General features: G+C 50.4%; 1 pseudogene; it reads left to right on the top strand.

Annotated features, from left to right (window-relative positions):
* The first annotated feature begins 2,329 nt into the window (after positions 1 to 2,329).
* LOC144947443 (zinc-binding protein A33-like) overlaps positions 2,330 to 22,259 on the top strand; it is a 32,557-nt pseudogene continuing 12,627 nt past the window's right edge.

The raw sequence follows: 22,259 nt of genomic DNA, 5'->3' as shown, positions 1-22,259 counted from the left end.
GAATGTACCACTCACTCAGCGGGGGGGGGGGGGTAAAACAATTTCGCATTAACTTTTATTTTAAAACAAATATACAAAGCAAGTCAGCATGATAACTTTGCAACTGTTATAGTACAACTATTAGCAAATTACAATTTGAATCGACGGAATATGGTCAAGTTGTATTCGTAACATCAATTTCCAATTACATAATAATTCATATAATAAAAATAAAATTATAATAATTCGATTTTTATTATTACTTAACGCTGACGCCATTTTGTTCAGAATCGCGTTCGGCAACTGCAGCCTCCGTAGCAGGGTGGTTGGATTCCATTTTACCGAATTGTAAAAAATAAGAAAAAATGGCTCTCGTTGTTTTGGTTGGTGACTCCCCTGGTTTAGGGGAATCGTTTTTTTTAACCTTGAACACGAACTGACAGCTGTGTGGTTTGCTGAGCAAAACGCACAGCCTCACCCTAGCGGGATTTTTTTTGTTTAGGTGACAAACCTTACTCATTGGTTGTGTCGGGTGGTGGCGGGTTCAACGACGTATTTATATTTACGCGATCTAACCCAAAAACACGTTTTATGGATGATATTGGTCGTGATAGCCTACTTATAATTTTAAATCTTAAATAAGAATTTACGTGGTGTGGTTTACAGTGGACAAACACAGCCTCACCCAAGCGAGTGTAACCAGTCTATAGGACAAACCATCACTGTTTTCATGGTTACCGTGGGGTTTATGTTCAATATATCAATTGCAACTCTTTAACCTTGACACTGTGTGTAAATGTGACGCCACGTCTACACAGGTGAGTACGGGCTGCCGCGTGCAACATTCCAGGACGCGTCTCATGGTGTTTATAATTTAGCTGCAGGTGAAGTCCGCTCATTTCCTTGTTCGTTGTCGCTGCTCTGTGATTTTTTCTTTTTTACATCTCGCTGCGGTGGCTGGAATATGTTAACTACCTCGCCCGGTATACAGGAGGTCGTGGGATCGATCCCGGCCCTGACGCCTGTACATGTACTTGTCTCTCTCCCCGTAGTCGCGTGAATTTGTCTCCGGTCCTCCAATTTTTCCCTCCACACTTAAAAACTTGAGTTTAGAGTGTTTGGCTGCTAGAAATGTCTGCATAATAAGCCACGTCGTTGAGCTATGATTTGTGGCCACGTCGCTTCTGAAAATAGCTATAAACCTCAGTTGGCCTTACCTGGTCAAATAAAAATTGTTTTTTTATAGAATCGTCTAAACTCGGCGATTCCAGTATGTAAAATCTTAACATTAACAATAGGTGATGAATATATATTTGTTAGGTTATTAAGATTTAAATCCTCGATTTTTTTACGCATAATAGGAAAATGGATGGTGAAAGTCATATAATGAGCTTAAATGAACCACGATGTTTGTTTAGCCAGGGGCTGTTCGCTGCGGTAATGCGTGAGGCCACCCAAGTAACCACTAACTCAACCGCACACCCTCCCAGCCACCCTTCCTCCAGCCCTCTCTCACCACCTGCTCGCCCACCCTCACGCCATCCTCCTGTCCATCTGTCTCCCATCTCACCAAATAACCCCCCCACTTACTCAACCACCACCACCCACTCGCACCTTTAGCAAGAGTGGCTACGTACGCTGGGAAATAAGTTCAAGATACACTCACCCACCCACTCGCATACCTCCGATTAGCACGGTTGACTACGTATGGTGTGAAAGAAGTTCAACATACAACCACCATCCACCCAGAATAAAACGGTGTCGTAGGAATAAAAAACAACATATTTGACACATGAACAGAGGACGCACAAAGCCAGTTGTTAAAATATTAGCTGATAAAGATGTTAGACGATTACAGACTGCGAAGCTTAAACAAACAGGCCTTGTAAGAAAAAAATGGATCAAGACAGATGGGGAAAAAAACAAGTTAACCTTTACATCAGAATGTTTGCACAAGGTGCGGTTCCATTGTGCAAACTGTTATCGCTGCGTCCCTGGCTGCTGCTGCTGGGTTTTGTTTGTATAAAAATTATATCACTTGAGACCGTCAAAGCTATGTATGTTTAACTTCTTTCACACTGCACAGTGCTAATTCGAAGTGCAGGGGAAGGACAACAAACTAAACGCAAAAATCAGTTTTAGCTAACAGTGCGTGACTGTAACGCCACGTCTACACAGGTGAGCCCACCCGCCGTGTGGAACATTCCAGGGCGTGTCTCGAGGTATTTATAACTTAACTGCAGGTGAAGTCAAGTTAATTTCCTCGTTCGTCTCCGCTGTGTGAGCAGCTGCTGCGATAGCTCCTCTGTGAGCCGAGGCGAGCGACTGAGTCCGAGAGACGTCATGGGCCATGGCGAGCGCGTCTCCCAGTGATTGTGTGGACAGTGAGCTGAGCTGCCCTATCTGCCTGGGCACGTTTGACTGCCCCTCCACGCTGAGCTGCGGACACTCGTTCTGCCTCCGGTGTCTGGACGGTGCCTGGGAGAGAGCGAGCAGCTTCAGCTGCCCGCAGTGCCAAGCGGCCTTCCCTGAGCGACCCCAGCTGAAGAGGAACGTGGTGCTCGCCAACCAGGTGGAGCAGATTAGAGTTGGAGAGAGGATGGCCGGAGTTGTCTTCTGTGACGGCTGTGATGATAGGGAGTCACGTGTAGTGAAGACCTGCCTCAGGTGTGATACTTCCTTCTGTGAGTCCCACCTGAAGCTTCACCTGATTAACCCCAAGTTGAAGGACCATGTCCTGGTGGCTCCCATTTTGAACCTAGAAGAACGAAGATGTGCTGAACACAAGGAGCATCTCAAATTTTACTGTGAACAGGATGGGAGCCTGGTTTGTATGGTCTGCACTGTTGCAGGAGACCACACAGGACACAAGGTCATCACGGTGACAAAAGCTCAACATGCTAAACAAGTGAGGAATCATTTACTGCTGTAACCCACCCTCCTCTCGAGTTACTACAGCTTGTGTCTCTGCATTGTTACTTTAAAAGTATTTTTATTTATTTATATGGATTTCAATATAATTGATGACGATGGTGATGGTAAAGTGAATGTTAAGCACTGGCCGTTCACCTGTCCCACACAGGAGGAGCTGAGGCTCAAGAAGATGGAGAGAGAGAAGAATAAGGGATCGGCAGTGTCACAGACACAGCAGCTCAAGGACACGTACAAGCTCATGCAGGTATAGTTCGAGACGCAGTGACAAGTATGCCAGGGAGGACTCACACATTGTCGCAAATCCGCAGAACGACGTTTCTAACGGTTTCACCAGAGTGGCTTTTGGTATTGGAGGGTGACGTCGTGCCCAATATTGAGGGCACAAAAAACCAGAAGTGATATGCTTGTAAAGGTTCAGTCGGTCTATTTCCCACTCTCACCGACCTTAAGGGACAGTCTTGTGTGATGATATATGCATCAACCCTACATTTGCAGAAACAACAACACCCCCCAATCTGAATGCGACCATCTAAACGCAACCTGATCCAACATTCTAAAGGCCGTCCATTAAAACGGTTTCCTTGTTCTAACAATGAAACGATGTGAATAGGGTATTGACACAATATTTAGAGATCAACGCGTCAGTCAACGCCACATGCCATCACCATCTCGAGCCTTTTACTGGTTCGTAGCGTTAGTGCAATTCATGTAATGTACATGCAAAATGTGCATGCATAATGAACGTTGATTATCATATGAATAACCCAATCGGAATTGGATACTCATTGCATTTTATATGCATTCATTAATCCCCCCCCCCCCATCACACAAGAAGGGCTCACTAGTGTTGTCATCATATCTACCCCTGTATTTAAGGAACGAAACAGGATTTCTTCACAAATCTGGCTGTTACCTGATGAAGCTAGTTGTAATTATTAGCGAAACGTTGTACTCAGATTGTAAATGTTGTAGACTTGCTTTCCAGCACACCGGTGTGCTTTACTTGTAATGAATTGGCATCTTCTAATTACGTAACAAACCTTACTAATTATCTGTGTCGGGTGGTGGCGAGTTCAATGACACATTTATATTTACGCGATCTAACCCCTGAAACCTATATTATGGATGATATTGGTCGCGAAAATTTAGGTGTTAAACTGTTGCACTTTATTTTGTGGCCGACTAGAACGCTCTTCCTTCTGATATTAGGAAACCACTGGAGCAAAGTACTTTTAAATCATCTAGATGAGTGGTTCTTAACCTGGGGTGCACACACTCCCTGGAGGTGTGAGCTGCCCTTCGTTGGGGTGTGAGACATGCCAGATTTTGTTAGAAGGTAAATCGTCTAAAGACAAAGGTGCTCATCAATTATTTAAAAATAAAAAAAATCAGAGAACCTAGCTCAGACAAGGGATACCGAGACACCCCTGGAGCCAGTCTTGGGGGTGGTGTTTGCTGGCAAGCGCCTGGTGGCTGAGTGACCCACGTAACCCGGTGGGCCCACCATTCGCAGGACGAAGGGTGAGGGGCAGGTGTGATTCCAGTAATATGGGGAGAGGGATGGTCTCAGACGGGCTGGACCTTGGCAATGGACACTTGCTATTGGGGCGTGGAATGTCACGTCACTGGGGGAGAAGGAGCCAGAGCTGTTGGAGGAGGTGGAAAGGTACCAACGAGAGAGTTGGTCTCACCTCCACACACAGCATTGGCATTGGAACTAAAATTCTTGATCGGGGGTGGTGTCTTTCCTATTCTGGAGTAACCCCTGGTGAGTGTGGGGATACTCACAAACCCCCGGCTGGGTGCTCTTCAGTTGGAGTTTGTCCCAGTGGAGGAGAGATTCGCCTCAATGACACTTCGGGTCTCATAAAGGACAACTCTGACTGTTGTCTGTGCTTATGCATCAAATAGGAGTTCAGAGTATTCGGCTGTCTTGGAGACGGTGGGTGCAGTGCTCGACAGTAGTGCCTACCAACACCATCGTCTTACGGGGCGAATTCAATGGTCACTTGGGAAACAATGGAAATACCTAGTGAGCCATGATTGGGAGGAATGCCCCTTCCTGATCTGAACCCGACTGTGAGATGTTATTGGAATTCTGTGCTAATCACGGAATTTTAATAACAAACACCATGTTCGAACACCAGGATGGTCATAAGTGTACTTGGTACCACAGAACCTTGGGCCGAAGGTCAATGATTGACTTCATAGTTGTATCATCGGACCTAAGGCCATATGTTCTGGACACTCGGATGAAGAGAGGGGCAGATGTGTCAACTGATCACCAGGTAGTAAGTGGGATCCAACACTTGGGGTAACGACATGGAAGGCCCAAATGAATAGTGTGGGTTTTCTGGGAACGTTTGGCAGAAGACCCAGTTCAGAGAGATTTCAACTTTCACCTCCGGGAAACTTCTGCACCCCAGGGGAGGTGGTGGAAAATGAGTCCGAGTGGACGATGTTCAAGAGCCTCGATTGTGGATGCAGCTGCGAAAAGCTGTAGCTTGAAGGCAGTTGGTGCCTGTCCTGGCAGGAACCCTTGGATCCACTGGTGGATACCAGTGGTGAAGGAGACTTTCAAATTGAATAAGGAGGCTTTCTGAGCTATGCCCAGGAAAAGGTTTGCCAATTCTGCCAAGAGGGCAGCAGCTGTTGCAGTCCCTGAAGCAAAAGCCCGAGCATGGGCGGTTCCCATTTTTAAAAAAGGGGACCAGAGGGTCTGCTCCAACTACAGAGGAATCGCACTCTTCAGCTTGATAACTAAAGTTTTTGCCTGAGTGCTTGGAGATACGGCTCCAGCCAGGTGGTCGAGCCTCAGTTTCTGGAGGAACAATATGGATTCCGTCATGGTCGTAAAACAATGGACCAGCTCATTTTCCTCTCACAAGGCATCAATTTAGCAATAACCACACATATTTGTGGCAAAACATGCGAACAAACATGCTCTGATAATATAATATATGGCTTTGTCTTTGAAACTGATTGTCCTACACCAGAGACAGCCTTATTTTGTCGCCTTGTCTCACCAGTGTTAGACCAGAAAACACCAAAATGTGAACAGAACGATGCATATATAATTATCAGAGCATGTTTGTTTGCATGCATGGGTTGTCGCAAGAATGTGTGGCTAATGCAAACTTGATGCATTATAAAAGGTATATATTTGGTGTTTGAACATCCGAACACCTGTTTTATTGACAGAAAGGGTAAAAGTTGTTAATATTTTTCATTATTTTTGATACTTGCAAAAAGGTTCCATAGAAACGGTTATACCTAGTCTACTCAAAATGCATTCACATATTAATGAGCCTGTAGCCAGCACTGGCCAATACACGCATCTGACTCGTCAGCTATACCAATACCCGCCATTCGCCACTAAGTGACAGTGATGACACCAGGGCACCTGTGACAGGCCAGGTGCACTTTGAGGCCACATGAAGTGTCGAAGGCTCGCTGACAGGGCTCGGGACACACCCAGGTGCCATGAGATGGCTGACTGAAATGACTGGCAGATGCACCATCTGTACCCCCTACTGTGCCAACTTGCTATATTTTTGCTACCCGGCGCTCCACTCATTGTTGTGAGTGTCGCTCCACTGCCCTCCATTGTTGCTGGAGGGCGACCGACTACATCTGCCCAGTAGCATCCTTCACGAGCCTCCTCAGCTATACCCCACCACACATTTAACCAAATACAACCTGGAGAACATACAAGTGCATGACACAGAGAGAGACATTTAGATATCGAAACAGACATGTGGAAATACAGATAGACACACAGACACATATAGGACCAGTCAGACACATACAGACGCATGTGAGTGATTCAACAACTGATGATCGTCCCCTTTTTCATAGGAGTCTCTACGTGGAATGAAAGCGCAGATCAGCCGAGAGTTTGAGCACAAGAGGCAGCAGCTGAATAAGGAGGAGAGGGAGGCACTGGAGCATGTGGACGAGGAGGGCCGCTCTGTGCTGTCCCGGATCCAGGCGAACATCGCTCTCTATGAGGACAGAGCACGTGGCCTGGAGCAGGAGATCAACGAGCTGCTCGTGGCCCTCGCAGTGAAGGACCCACTCACCTTCCTGCAGGTGACGAGACATCCCTGCTTCCAAAAGTTGACGTAACCCAAGTGGAATGTTAAACCAGTCCACTTGGGTGTTTATAAATGTGAGAGGAAAATTGAGTACCCAGATAGAAGACATTCCCTTGCATTAGCAGATCCTCAAATCATTGATGTAACGATTGGTTGATTACGCAGACGTGTGAAACTCCAAAACCCAGCGATCTGCAAAGTTACTCGGGGATTACAGTATAGAAAGTAGGTTGTGAATCTACCTGTTTACACGCTTAAGTGCTATCTCTCATGTATATTGGGGTTTCCTTTAAGAATTAATTTCCATCCCCGTGCAAATTCCTCCTCTCACAGTGGAAATGGCCAAACTTCACATTGCGGGACAAAAAAAAGGGGTTGAGACCATGGAAGGCCTTACTTGATAATTACCGGCGCCTAAAACTTAGATTCAAACTCATAAACTCAGTAGTAGGAGCTCGGCGCTCTGACCTATGACCTAGCCAGCCACCACATTATTCTGAACCTGATAGAACTATAACACGTTGTGTTTCCTTTTCATTCAAACCCTTATTACTGGGCTAACAGAGTCATGTGATATGGCCCAGTGATAGCATGTTTATTATCACTCTTTGCAGAGGTTGCAGGGACAACCCTGATTAACACTGCAGGTGTATTAACATATAGAAAACAACAATAAATTATATTTACACCGAAAAAGCCTATCCTGTGCATGACACCCTATTCAATAGCCAGATATTGTTATCCCGTATCGTGATATCAATCGATCCTGACAACAGATGAGTGTGTGGAAGAAGAGGAGAAGATGTTGGTGATAGAGTGAATATTTTTATTGACATGAGTTGCACAATTGTGTCTTTCAGGATCCCAAGTACGAGGAACTCAGGTCAGTACCAGAGAGACGTGGACCCTCCATTAGTCTTTGTGTAGTGACATGATGTCACTACTATTTTGGGACTGTACGAGCGTAGGGACATGTGACGTCTCTACCGTGTCTGCTTGGTATGGGGGCTGTAGGCGGGTGTCATGGGGATCGTGTCAGGCCGTGGCACTCTATTGGTTGCTTTCGCAACCAATATTCATAATTAACATATCAGAGACGTGGACCCTCATTAGTCTTTGTGTAATGCGAGCAAGAACAGGGTGAGTGCTGACCTCCGCGCTGCTCACACGCACGGGGTATTGGGAGGCGGAGCGTGTGGGAGGAGCCACTGCTCACCTCGCTCCAATGGGAGCGGGGTGAACGGGGGGGCGGAGGCAGAGGCAGGAGAGATGGTGGAGTTGGGTCACGTGAGAGAGGGGGATATAAAGGGAGAGCCGGAAGAGGAGGGGGAGGAGAAATAGAGTGAACCACAGAGAGAGCCACGCTGGCGGTGAGAGAAGTGGTGCCATTGCCATGCGGTCAGGGATCGCACGGGAATAGAGAAGGCCAGCAGAGTGTGCGGGGTACCTGAGGGGGTGGTGTGGCCTGGCGGGTCCAAGAGAGGGGCACACGGAGGGGTTGGCTGAGACGGTGTGGCCGAGAGCCACACAGCGTGCACGGAGCGCACAGATACAGAGACGGCGAGGGTCGGGAGCGAGGATCGGCGGGTGCGAGAAGAACCCAATAAAGGACCAACGGAGAGTGACATCGTGTGTGAAGGAGTCCTTTATTACACTGGTGTCGGAAGTGAACCAAGATGTCTAAGCATCTTAAAAAGAACGTATCTGCACCATCCTCGGACGACGAAAACGAGCTTCCAACTGCGGCGGCGTTCCCGACGATGGAAGGAGGCGAAGTGCGGACGGGCGACCCGCCGGGGGTGCAAAAAATTGTCGGTGCGGCGGAGCCGTCTGCTTCGTCAGGCGCCGAGGAAGGCTGGCGACACGTGACGGCTCAACTCGAGTTGCTGCGGGCCACGCTGACACAACTGTGCGCCCTGGTGACGACGGCGGCGGGGCCGGATCGCCCGAGCGGGGAGCCGTCCGCCATTGGGGCCCGGGCGACACTTCCCGCCCTCTCCGCCACGCGGCAGGACGCCGCCATCTTGGGCGACGCTGACGACGGAGTGCGGGAAGCCGCCATCTTGTCTCCGCGGGATGCCACCATCTTGTCTGGGCGGGAAGACACTATCATGTCGCCACCGCGTGAAACACCATCAGCGGATTACGGCGACTCGGGGACCCGCAGCCATCGTCTGACGACGCTTAAAGAATTCTTAATTGGCGGCGACTGGAGTGCGTTCGCCTGCCGCTTTGAGGCGGCGGTCCACTCAGCAAAATGGACGGATGTGGAGGCTCTAGAAGTCCTGCCGACGCTTCTGGATGATGAATCTGTCAGGTTTTTCCGCTCCATTAAAGCCGCGAGAAAGACTACGCTGAAGGCTGTATTTGAAGAGATGGCAGAAGCTTCTGAGCCCCCGGACGATGCCCATCGCAGGTTTATTCAACGCCAAAGGGCTCCGGAGGAATCTCCCGTGGCTTACCGGGGTGCTGTCTTGGAATTGGCTATGGCCGCATACCCGGACACGGAGCCTGACTTGCTGGAGCCTTTGATTTTTAGGAAAAATGTTGGAGCTGTCCAGGGATTTGGGCATCCCCATGCCTGTGTGCGGCCATGAACGACTGACCTCCCGGATGGCGGCTAAGTGCCTGGACGCGCAATTTAAACTGCGCCGGTGGAAGCAAGTGACAGCCTGGACGGGGAGCCCCACGATCGAGGGCGGTACCATGGGATGGGATTCGTCCAAGGCCGTGTACGTGCGGGACGAGAGGGGGCCTGCGGAGTTGACGGCAGCAGTGTCCCAGCTGCCTACTCGCGGGGGTGCGGAGTTGGGGCCGGGGCCACCATTGCGAGATCGCCAGGACAAGGGGGGTGCCGGACGACGGCCCGACCTGTCGTGTTTCCGCTGCGGCTGTCGGGGGCACTTAGCCAGGGAATGTTGGGCTCGCCTTCGCCCGCCACCCCAGCAGGAGGCCCCTGCCGGAGACGAGCCGCGTCAAGAACATCCGCGACAGGCAAGTCGGTACGCATCAGACACCCGGCAAGGCCTGTCACCTCATGCATCACTTTCGCCGCGGAGTCCGGATAATGTTACTAACGGAGGAGCGCTGGGAGGGCCGTTTCGCTCGCTGACGCAGTGGCGTAAATTGGCACGGAGGGTGGTTGCGGCCGCTACCGGGTCGTCCACTGTGCCGGGTTCCATCCAAGGGGTGGACGTGCATATTTTGGTGGACTCGGGTGCGTCCGCCACCATTATCTCGGACGTTATATTTCACCTGTCTATTCCTCCGGAGCGGGTGCGACCGGTTTACGACTCGTGCATAGCGGCGAATGGGGGAAGTATGGGCATTGTGGGTCAGGTGGACGGCAGCATAGCGGTTGGGTGTTTCGGCTTCTGGAACGGTGTTGATTTCTAGGTCCCTCGCGGTGCCCTGCTTTTTGGGAACGGATTTCCTGGCGAAAATGCCCATTCAGATTAGGGTAGATCAGAATTGTATCCAATTACCGGGGGGCCAACAAATTGCCTTCTTGCCATCACCTTGGGCCCAGTCCGTTCCTGACCGCCAGGTGCAGGCACTCTCCGAGGTATCGGTTGATGTTCCACCTGGGTCGCAAATGCTTATTCCGCTGCGTTATCGGAAACCGGTGCTGGGAATAGAGGGGGTGGCAGGTGTGTTGTCGCCGTCCAATGCTATAATGGGGGGCTTGACGCTGGTCGGGGCGCAGATGATTGTTCGACCAGGTCAACCCCCGTTTTTACAAGTGTTGAATGGGACTGCAGATAATGTTAGTGTGCCGGCCGGAACGGTTTTAGCTCGTGCTACGACTGCTTTCACGGCCCATGACGATGGGGGGTCTCCAGGGCCTCGTAGGGGGGGGGGGGTCTCGACCTCCACGGCACAGGATGATCGTTGGTCCGCGCTTCGCACACTGTTGGGAAAGTATTCCGACGTTTTTAGTTCGGACGATTTTGATTTAGGACGCACTTCTCTGCTCTCCCACCATATTGATATGGGGTATGCCGCTCCAATTCGGATGAACCCGCATCGGTTGAGTCCGTCGGAGCGGGATCATATACAGGGCGCGGTGGACGATATGCTGGCCGCCGACATATTTCCCTGTCCAACAGTCCGTGGGGTGCTCCAGTGGTCCTTGTGAAGAAAAAGGATGGGAAATTGCGGTTTTGTGTCGATTTTCGCAGATTGAATAAAGTGTCAGTTGCGGACGCATACCCCCTGCCGCGTATGGATGATTCCCTCGATGCCTTGTCTGGGGCTAAATTTTTTTCTACTCTCGATCTTTCATCGGGATTTTGGCAACTTCCCCTGGAAGAGTCCTCAAGGGAAAAGACGGCTTTCCGTATGCCGCAGGGCTTGTTTCAATTTAATTCTCTCCCCATGGGCTTGAACGCCGCCCCAGCGACGTTCCAGCGATTGATGGAACTCGTGTTGACCGGTCTGCAGTGGGACACGTCTGATATATTTGGACGATGTTATAGTCTTCAGCCGCACGTTAGAGGAACATCTGCGGAGATTGGACATGGTGTTTGCGAGGATGCGTTCCGCTAATTTGAAATTTAAACCTAAAGTGTCACCTGTTGCAGCGATCCGTGCGTTATTTGGGCCACATAGCTCGGACGGGGTGGCCACTGACCCGGAGAAGACGGCGTGCGTCTGGAACTGGCCGACTCCGGCCTCAGTGGGGGACGTGCGTCGTTTCATCGGGTTCGCTTATTACTGCCTGTTCGTGCCTGACTTTGCCACGATCGCGAGGCCATTTCACCTCCTTAGGGCGAAGGGCCGGAGGTTCAGTTGGGGACCGGAGGAGGAGGCGGCATTTCAGAGCCTACGCGATCGTTTGGTTTCGGCACCGACGCTGGACTATACGGATTTTACTCGGCCATTTATCCTGGATACCGACGCGAGTGACACGGGGATTGGGGCCGTCCTGTCCCAATTTAGGGACGGCGTCGAACGCGTTGTGGCTTACGGAAACCGCGTGCTGTCTCTGGCGGAGACCCGCTACTGCGTTACTCGTCGGGAACTCTTGGCCATAGTACATTTTCTTCGCCAATACCGGCCGTATCTATACGGCCGTACGTTTATTGTGCGCACGGATCATGCTGCTCTGCAATATGCCCTGAGGGTTGATCAGCTGTCTGGCCAATTGGCACGATGGTTGGAAACCCTGCAAGAGTTTTCATTTGAAATTCAGTACCGGAAGGGATCGCATCACGCGAACGCGGACGCGCTTTCTAGATTGCCGCAGGGGTCCCCATGCGCTTGCACTTCGGGCACAAAGAGGTGCACGCGGGTTCCGCTGCCACCTCGACCGGTTATGTCCACTGTGGAGGTGCCTGAGGCTCCCGCGTGTCCAGAGCCGGCTGATGGGGTTTTGAATTTGCCACGTTCGGTATGGGTTCGTGAACAATTGCTTGATGACTCGCTGGGGGCCTTGCGGGGTCGGGCTATGAAGGTAAAGAGTGGGCCGCTAGCCAATGGGACGCCGGGGGCTGCTCTCCGGGATGGCTTGCTGATGTGGAGGGAAGGCTTGCACGATCGCTGGCGGCTTGTTGTACCGGTGTCACTGCGATATGAATTGATTCGGATTCTGCATTCCGAGAAGTTATTACATCTCGAAATGCAGAAAACCTTGTTGACGTTACAGCGGGATTATTTTTGGCACGGCATGACGACTGATGTCGTCGGGCACATTCGGGCGTGTCCGACTGTGCCCGACGGAAGCCGCCTAAACACCCATATGTTCCGCCTGTGCAGTCCATACAGGTGTCACGGATTAATGAATTAGTGGCGTTGGATATTTTGGGGCCCTTTCCGCCATCGGCTCAGTAACAAATTTTCATTGTTTGGAGTGGAATATCTTTCCCGCTGGCCGATGGCCTGTCCCTTAGCCGATCAGTCAGAGGCGTCTTATCACGGAGGCGTTCCTGTTCGGGTATGTAATGGACAAACGGGCACCGGAAAGGTTGCTTACGGACCAAGGGCGAAATTTTTCTAAATTATTGGCTGAGGTGTGCGCTGCACTGGGGACCAAGAAAGTGCGGACGTCTCCCTACCATCCGCAGACGGATGGGATGGTTGAACGTCTTAATCGAACCCTAACGGCAATGCTCTGTCATACGGTTAGCGAAAAGCAGGCTGATTGGGATTTGCATATCCCCGGGGTGCTTTCGGCATACCGGATGACGCCACATGCGTCGGCGGGGTACTCGCCTTTCTTTTTAATGTACGGCCGCGAGAACGTGACGCCGGTGGACGTGCAGTTGGGCACAGGGGTGAAGGGTCCTGTTAAGCCTCTTCCCAAATGATATTCGGGACACCGTTCATCGCGTGGCTGAGGCGCGGGAGGGGGCCCGATTGGCTACGTCCAAGATCCAGGCCTGGAACGAACGTTGTGCACGATGCTCGCATGGTGAGTCCCCCTGGCGGGTGGGGGACATGGCCTGGCTGCACTGCCCGCAGGTACCGGTGGGGACCTCCCCTAAGTTGCATAGGCCGTGGCAGGGGCCGGTGGTGCTTATTGATGTTCCTAGTCCGCAGTCCGCATGTGTTCGGTTCGGATCGCGGCGTTGGTACGTTCATACGTCCCGATTGAAACCCTATGTGGCCCCGCGGACGGATGCGTCATCTCCTAATGTTGCCTTGCCGGTGTCTGTCGTGACCGACGCACCACTGACTTTGCCTGTTCAACCTGCAAGGGCGCCTGTCGTGCCTCCTGTAGACGGACCGGCGGTGATCCTGCCGGACACGGTGATTCCTGCTCCGGGTGGGCCTACCACGGCGACGGGGACACTTGACCCCGCTGCCCCTACCACCCCACCTCAGGCGCAATTGCGGGAGGGCTTGATGTCGGACCTCTTTGGGGAACGGGACGCTGGGAGTGACGGGCCTCCAACAGCGGTGGGCGGTTCCGGACTTGCCGTTCCTAAAACCCCGTCACGGCCACGGTCCGCACGTGGGTGCCGGACTTGCCGTTCCTAAAACCCCGTCACGGCCACGGTCCGCACGTGGGTGCCCCCTCGCACGCGTTCTAAATCCCTTCCCTTTCGTTGTTATTGTTTTTCTCTCCGTTCTCTTCTTGTGCAGGTGTGTCATGTGTTGCTCGCATTGTTGTTCTGTTGCAGCCAAGGGCGGCTGGCTTTTTCATCGGGGGGGTAGTGTAATGCGAGCAAGAACAGGGTGAGTGCTGACCTCCGCCGCTCACATGCACGGGGTATTGGGAGGCGGAGCGTGTGGGAGGAGCCACTGCTCACATCGCTTCAATGGGAGCACGTTGAACGGGGATCGGAGGCAGAGGCAGGAGAAGGTGGAGTTGGGTCACGTGAGAGAGGGGGGGATATAAAGGGAGAGCCGGAAGAGGAGGGGGAGGAGAAAGAGAGTGAACCACAGAGGGAGCCACGCTGGCGGTGAAAGAAGTGGCGCCATTGCCACGCGGTCAGGGATCGCACGGGAATAGAGAAGGCCAGCAGAGTGTGCGGGGTACCTGAGGGGGCAGTGTGGCCTGGCGGGTAAAGAGGGGGGCACACGGAGGGGTTGGCTGAGACGATGTGGGCGAGAGCCACACAGAGCGTGCACGGAGCGCACGGACACAGAGACGGCGAGGGTCGGGAGCGAGGATCGGCGGGTGCGAGAAGAACCCAATAAAGGACCAACGGAGAGCGACATCGTGTGTGAAGGAGTCCTTTATTACATTTGTAACTCATGCTGTTTGTAGACTGTAGAGAGACCTGGACATTGACTATTCTGCATATCCTGTGCTGTGTATGCAGTGAGACTAGGAATCTCATTATACTATGTTAGAATCTGTGGGTGGGAAATGGGTAAATATAATTGACGTCATCACCTCACGGGAGATGAACGTTTATGCCAGCACACGGATATAAAATGACAGCATGTGTATGTATGTTGATCTTCTTTCGCACCGTATGTAACCAACCGTGCTAATCGTAGGTGCGTGGGAAGGACAACAAACTAAACACAAAGCAGAGTAAATGGAAGCACCCTTGTTGCTGCCATCTACCACCCACATCATGACCTCTTCCTGACCTTTATCAGGCAAGGCCTTTGCTCTCAAGTGCTTCGCCATAAGTGATGGCACATGGACAAGAACCGTCACAATTGGTAATGCGACGGTCATCAATCTATATCAGCCCCTGAAATATGAAATAGCCATCACCACCTCTACGAGCAGTCACTCACCCGGCTATAGATGTGGGGTGACTTCAACAGCCACCACTCAGCCCGATGGATAAAGAACAAATACCCCGAATTATGCTTTTGTCAGCTCATTGTTTCATGAACAATTATTGGCAATTTTCAGAAGAGCCAACACGGGCCTGAAATCACGACTCGTGGACAACTGATACCAGTCATAACCTCAACACGACGGCTGCATTGAAAGCCAACTGAAGCCCGGGCTATGAACAATAAACCGAAGCTGATTTCAATAACCTGCAGCAAAAGCTTGGGAATTTCAATATATTGAAAACAATTATGACATATGCGAGAGGAAAAAAATCCTGATAGGGCATCGGAAAAGCTATATGCCATGTTGGCAACGAAAACCAGAGCAATTCTTGAAAGAGTTAATCAGAACTACATCATGGGACCTCCTTTGCTAGTCCCAAAATATGATAATAGGTTTTTCCCCTTTTTCTGGCAATAAAACAGGTGTTAAGATGTTAAAACACAAAACTGAAACCTTTTAACAAGGAATCATGTCTGCATTAACCACAATGCTTGTGGTCAGAATGCAAACAAAACACATACTCTGATAATATATGCATTGTCCTTGAAACTGATTGGTCCACACCAGAGACAGCTTTCTTTTGAGCCTCGTCTCAAACGGTGCTAGACCAGAGGACGCCTTAACATCTATTTTCTTGTCAGAAAAAAAGAGAACCTTATTATCTTAATCAGAACTGGTGACCAAGATAAGGGCACCACACTGCCAGAATTCCTGAACTTTGCACAAAGAAAACGATGGGAAGACATCACGGCAAACGTGGACTTCACTCACTCCAGCTGTAAAGCCTGGAAGCTCATAAACCTAGGTGCCTCAAAACAGACAGCACAGACCTCCAAACACCGCAGCAAATCCGGTGCCTTCCTACAAGCTGACCTGCTCAAAGGCACCAATCGACGATCTCATCAAATAAGCTGTCTGGAAACAACTCACTATCTCCATATGTAAACTTCCACATGCAACAGATCTAACCAGGCCATACACTGCAGCTGAAGTGGAAGCATCCTTCAAGACTGCAAAGTCCAACAAGGCACAAGGATATGGATGGCCTTTGTCCTGCATTCCTAAATAACCTGGGACTATATCGACAACAATGGCTGGCAAACCCCTTCACCGTCATGCACAGGACATGCAAAATCCAAAACAAGGGATGCCAAAGTCATCGCCATTCTGAAAACCCGGAAAGCCTCGACGTTCCCTCCAGTTCAATACGTAGGCTTTTGCGACCAATCTCATCCATTCATCCATAAGAGGTTTTTTTGGGGTTAGATCGCGTAAATATATAAATGTGTCATTAAAACCCGCCACCACCTGACACAGCCAACTAGTAAGGGTTGCCACGTAAACAGAACATGCCAATCTGTCAATATTTACAATCTGATAATGACGTTTCGCCAGTAATTACAACTAGCTTCTTCAGGCGACAGCCAGATTTGTGGAGAAGTCTTAACTGTTTCATTCCTTATATAGAGGCGTGGATGTGGTGGCATTTGTGTAAAGAGTGGAGAGGTGTCCATACCTGGGCAGTGTGCTTATGACCAGCTCCAGTTTGACAGCAGAGGTAGCACTCCTTATCAGTCGGGTGGCATTTATAGTTTCTTTAGCTGCATAACCTTGTGTGGAATCTAACTGGTGTTTCGCTCCATACGAAGCTTCGGGTCTTCTCTGCTACGGTCATGCCCTCCATTTTCTATGCTTGTGAAGCATGGACTATTTTGATGGAATGCCTGCCCCAGTTAGAAACATTCAGGCTGTCCTGACGATGATGCATCCTGGGTATAACCATTCTGGATTATGTGAGGAACTCACAAATCCCTGAAAGATCTGGGCAGACTCCCATCGGTGAACTCCTCCTCAAGGCAAGGCTGCGTTGGCTGGGGCATGTAGGTTGTATGCCCAGCCACCGCATGCCCAAACGGGCATGGCACAGGATAGAGAAGAGATGGACTAATGTACAGGAGAATATAGAGATGCGTGGTATTAACGGTGTCTGGTTCCAGTGATGTTAAGATCGACCTTTGTGTAGGAGAATCATGTGGGACGCTACTCGGCAGTCCAACAACAACGGAGGGCAGAGGATCGGTGCTCACAACGAGTAGAACACCGGTGGATTAAACAGCAATTCAGCACAGAGGACACAGGTGCGGTTACCTGCCAATTCTCTCAGTCAGTCACCCATGGAACCTGCTAGGTCTGTTCAGCGCCCTTCTGCCAGCGAGTCTTTAATACTTCATGTGGCCTCAAAGTGCACCCAGCCTGGCACAGGGATCGTGGTGACATCACCACTTAGTGGCCAATGTCGGCTATTGTTATTATGGAGAGACCTTGCTTCGCATTGTTCTGTGTGCCCTGTGCTGTGTGTGTCGAGAGACCTGGGCCTGCATTGTTCTGTGTGCCCTGTGCTGTGTGTGTCGAGAGACCTGGGCCTGCATTGTTATGTGTGCCCTGTGCTGTGGGTGCAGGAACTCGGTATCTCAGGAGACTCAAGGTGACCCTGCTCCCACATTCAGCCAGCAGGGGCTCACAAAGGTCATCTCAGCAGGAGGAGTCGAGATGAGTCTCATGGCTCTCCTGTGTATGTAGACACATTCATATGTAGCTCAACACACACAGATGAGTATAAATCACTATAACATGAGCTCTATTAACACTACACGTGGGTATGATTGAGGATGCTGTTGAAATTCTTCATGTATGAATTCATTACACGCACACACACACGCTATGGCTAAGATTATTCAGATTCATTATTCGTAATTGAGGCTGCAAGATCCAAACTCGCACACCTTGATGATCCTTAGGGTTCAGTGTTAATGCCTGAAGTTCTCAGACTCCAAGGTACCTTTTAAGATTCTGTATTAATATTCGTAGGTTTATCAGTCAGCCAAAGGCTTAACCTTGGTTGATCGTGTACATCACTACATGGACAAAAATGTAAATTACTATAGAATGTGTATTAATATATAGCACACACGCAGACGACTGTAAATGAGCTCTATTAACACTACAGGTGTGTACGATTGAGTGAGAATGCTGATGCCATTCTGCGTGCGAGTCTTTGACACACACACGCTCGGGATAATATTATTAGGATTCATTATTAGTGCTTGAGGCAGCGAGATCCAGACACCTAAAGGATTATCAGGGTTCAGTGTTACAGCTTGAAGCTCTTAGAATCAAAGGCAACTTTAGGTTTAATTAGATAGCCAGACCAAGGCATAAGCTGAGTTGCCCGTGCAAATCACTCCACAGGCAACAACAAGTTAAGTACAAAAGAACACGTATCAATAATTACCAATACGTTGATAGACAAAGACCCCCCGTATAGCCTTAACAGACTGTTGGGGCAAGTGCTGTTAGCGAGCTCCTAATGAAGGCTGGCACGGCACACGAGGGGTGGGTGGCCAGCACCACGCCCGACCGCCTTTGTCTCCCCAGTGGCGATGTTTACACACCGAAGTCATCACTACACTTTCACACACACACACACGAGTGTACAGCACTACACTATCACACGAGTGAGCAGCTGGTGTGGTAGGTTAACGTCACCACAGGGGAGACAAAGGCGGCCGGGCGTGGTGTTGGCCAACCCCAGCCCCATGTGTGCCGTGTCGGCCTTCACAGCCACACACCAAAAGCACTTTCTGCTACAATCCGTGAAAGGTTATACGGGAGATCGTTGAGTTTGTTGTAAACACACGGAAGCTACGGCGTGTTGATATCCACGCTGCTGATGCTGCTGCTGTGATCCACTGCCCCACCTCCTGGCACCTCGCAAAGCCCCGCAGGGGCTGGGCTTGGGCAGGGCTCGCACAGGCGGCCACCACCACCCTGCCTAGCAGCTGCTACAGGTTGTGGGGCCACGTGGTGGGGCAGCCACCACCCTGCCTAGCTGGTGCTACAGGCTGCGGGGCCACGTGGCGGGGCAGTCACCACTCTGCCTAGCAGGTGCTACAGGCTGCGGGGCCACGTGACGGGACAGCAGATGGCAGGGCAGACAAACGCACCGCTGCACTGTACTTCTGTGCTCTCGCCAGCGCGCGCCGCCTGCCTTCGCCAACGCGCGGTGACCGGCGTGGTGAAGTATGGTCAAATATCCCCCACGACCCGCACTGTGTAGGGAGGCCCTCATCCAGCAGTGGATTGACAAAGTGCCCGATACATGTCATCACACCGATAGCTACGCATTACAACGTTGTATAACAATGCTCATTATGAATTGCTCTATTGTAGTGTACGTGCGTGTTAGTGCACGAGTGCTATTGTTAGTGGTGCTGTTGTTACACGGCTACTGTGATTATCGTTACTGCAGACGGACGCTCACCGACTGTGGACCCAAACACGGCCCACAGCAAACTCCATATTTCCTCGGATCTCAGGACGGTGACGTGGACCGCTGTCTCCCAGGGTCGCCCCGATCACCCGCACCGCTTTGATCGCTGTACACAAGCCCTATGCTCCAAGAGCTTCTCGTCGGGTCAGCACTACTGGTAGGTGGACATTGGGGTTGCGGCGGGGATATGTGAGGTTGGAGTCGCGTACGAGACGATCGCACGGAAAGTGAGTGGTAATGAGTGTGCGCTGGGAGTGAACGACTCATCCTGGGTTTTATATGAAGACGACGACAGCTGCTACGTGATTCATGGTGATGTAGCGACCTCAGTGCCGGTGAGGGATCCTCCCCAGAGAGTCGGGTGTCACCTGCACTGGGAGGCGGGGCTGCTGTCGTTTTACTGTGCCGACTCCATGGAGCTGCTGCACTCCTTCCACCACTCGTTTAGTCAACCGCTCTACCCTGCACTGTACGTGAGTGGTGGTGATGGTAACTCAGTGAGGATTCTGGATCGTGAGTCGTGCGTCCTGAGAGCACGGAGTGTGAGCAGCGCAGAGAAACGGGCACAACGCACAGACTCACGCACACAAAGATACAGATCCCCCGTGTAGCCTTCACAGGCTGTTGGGGCAAGTGCTGTCAGCGAGCACCTATGGGGCCGTCCATAAATGACGTCACGCACCTAGAGGGGGGGGGGTCAGACATTTATGACGATGTATGACTATGGGGGGGGGGTTGAGAAATGCGCAACACTTTCTACTTAATTAAATAGACTTATTAATAAATGTTTTTTCCTACAACAGTGCAGAGCCACATTAAATACGCACTACAATGACAATAGCTTAAAGTGATTTGAAGCATGTTTTATTTATTTTTGGGGGGGCAGAGCTTTGTGACGTCATATTTGAGGGGGTCTGACTTTTTGTGATTCCGTGTGACAAAGGGGGGGGGGGTCAAAAATCGTGTGACGTCTGTTATGGACGGCCCCTATGAAGGCCGGCACAGCACACTAGGGGGTGGGTGGCCAACACCACGCCCGGCCGCCTTTGTCTCCCAAGTGGTGATGTTTACACACCGTACCAGGAACTTTTTTCAGGCTTAGTCGACCTAGGGGAGGCCCATGACCGGTTCACCAACACCAGTGACGATTATCGGAATCGGTCCAGGCTCTCCCCTAGGTCGACTGAGCCTCAAATGAGTACCTGCTGCGACGTGCAAACATCGCCACTGGGGAGACAAAGGCGGGTCGGGCGTGGTGCTGGTCACCCACCCCTCGTGTGCCGTGCCGGCCTTAATAGGTGCTACTAGCAAACAGCACTTGCCCCTACAGTCTGTTAAGGCTACACGGGGATCCTTTTCTTTAAGTTAGTGGGTTGGTGTGTATGCCTTTGCGTGTGTCTGTGTCTTTGTGTCTGTGTGTGTCTTTGTGCGTATTTTTGTTTTGGTGCTGGCCACCCACCCATCGTGTGCGAGAGTGCCACGTTCACAAGCTCTGCTATTTGCTACTAACAGCCCTTTCCCCAACAGACTGTTAAGACTACAGACACACACACACAGATAGACACATGTACATATACACATACATACACTCACAAATACACTCACAAACAGAAACATACACACAGTTACACAGATACAAAGATAAATATACCCCGTATAGGCTTAACATACTGTATGGGCAAGTGCTGTTAGTGAGCACCTGTAAAGGCCGGCACTTCACATGAGGGTGTGGGTGGCCACCATCACGCCTGGCCGCCTTTGTCTCCCAAGTGGCGATGTTTACACATTGTACCAGGTACTTAGAGGCTGAGACGACCTAGGGGAGGCCCATGACCGGTTTACCAACACCATTGATAACAATGATCTGAATCGGTCTTGGGTCTCCCCTAGGTCGACTCGGCCTCAAATGAGTACCTGGTGCGATCAGTAAATATCGCCCCTGGGATACAAAGGCGGGTCTCTGCCAGGATGGCCTTCATAGGTGCTACTCACTAGCAGCACTTGACCCAACAGTATTTTAAGGCTATAGGGGGTATCTTTGTCTTTGGTGTATAGAGGGTGTTGTATATGTTGGGTGTGAAAATTTTGATATGTTGTATGCGTGCGTGGGTGAAATTATTATGTTGTATGTGTGGGTTATGAATATTCAGTGAAAATAATAATAATCAATTTAAATTTGGCCAAATGTGTAATTATCCGGAAATATATTAATTTATGTAATTATGCACATTTAATTATGCCAATTCGAGAGGTAATCGTAGTAATTATGCGAGTGGGTGTAATTATGATAATGCAAGTCGTTATGATAACCAGACCCCGCCTCGGTGACGAGGGTGGGTTATCGATCGGAATAAGGCAATTAATCGTATGCAGTTATGCAGGTGTGGTGTAAGTATACAAGATTAACTTAGATTAACTCGGCATCGTTGTCTAGGTTCGTCTTATTCTCGCTTATCTTTAGGTCCCCGGTTCACCCCGTTATCGCTTTAACATTTATTGAGTATGTGTTAGTGTGTTTATTAAGGTCACCAAGTTCAGATCTCAACGCAGAAGCAGATCTTATGCATAGTTCAGGAAAGAATCACACAACCACTTCTGTATTAATCAATTTATTACTAATTCAACCTCAACTATGATATAGTATGCGAACTCTCAATCCCGGAACGTCAAC

Source organism: Lampetra fluviatilis, chromosome 45 (genome assembly GCF_964198595.1).
Source record: "Lampetra fluviatilis chromosome 45, kcLamFluv1.1, whole genome shotgun sequence".
Classification (NCBI taxonomy): Eukaryota; Metazoa; Chordata; class Hyperoartia; order Petromyzontiformes; family Petromyzontidae; genus Lampetra; species Lampetra fluviatilis.
This window is presented reverse-complemented; position numbering and strand designations above follow the sequence as displayed.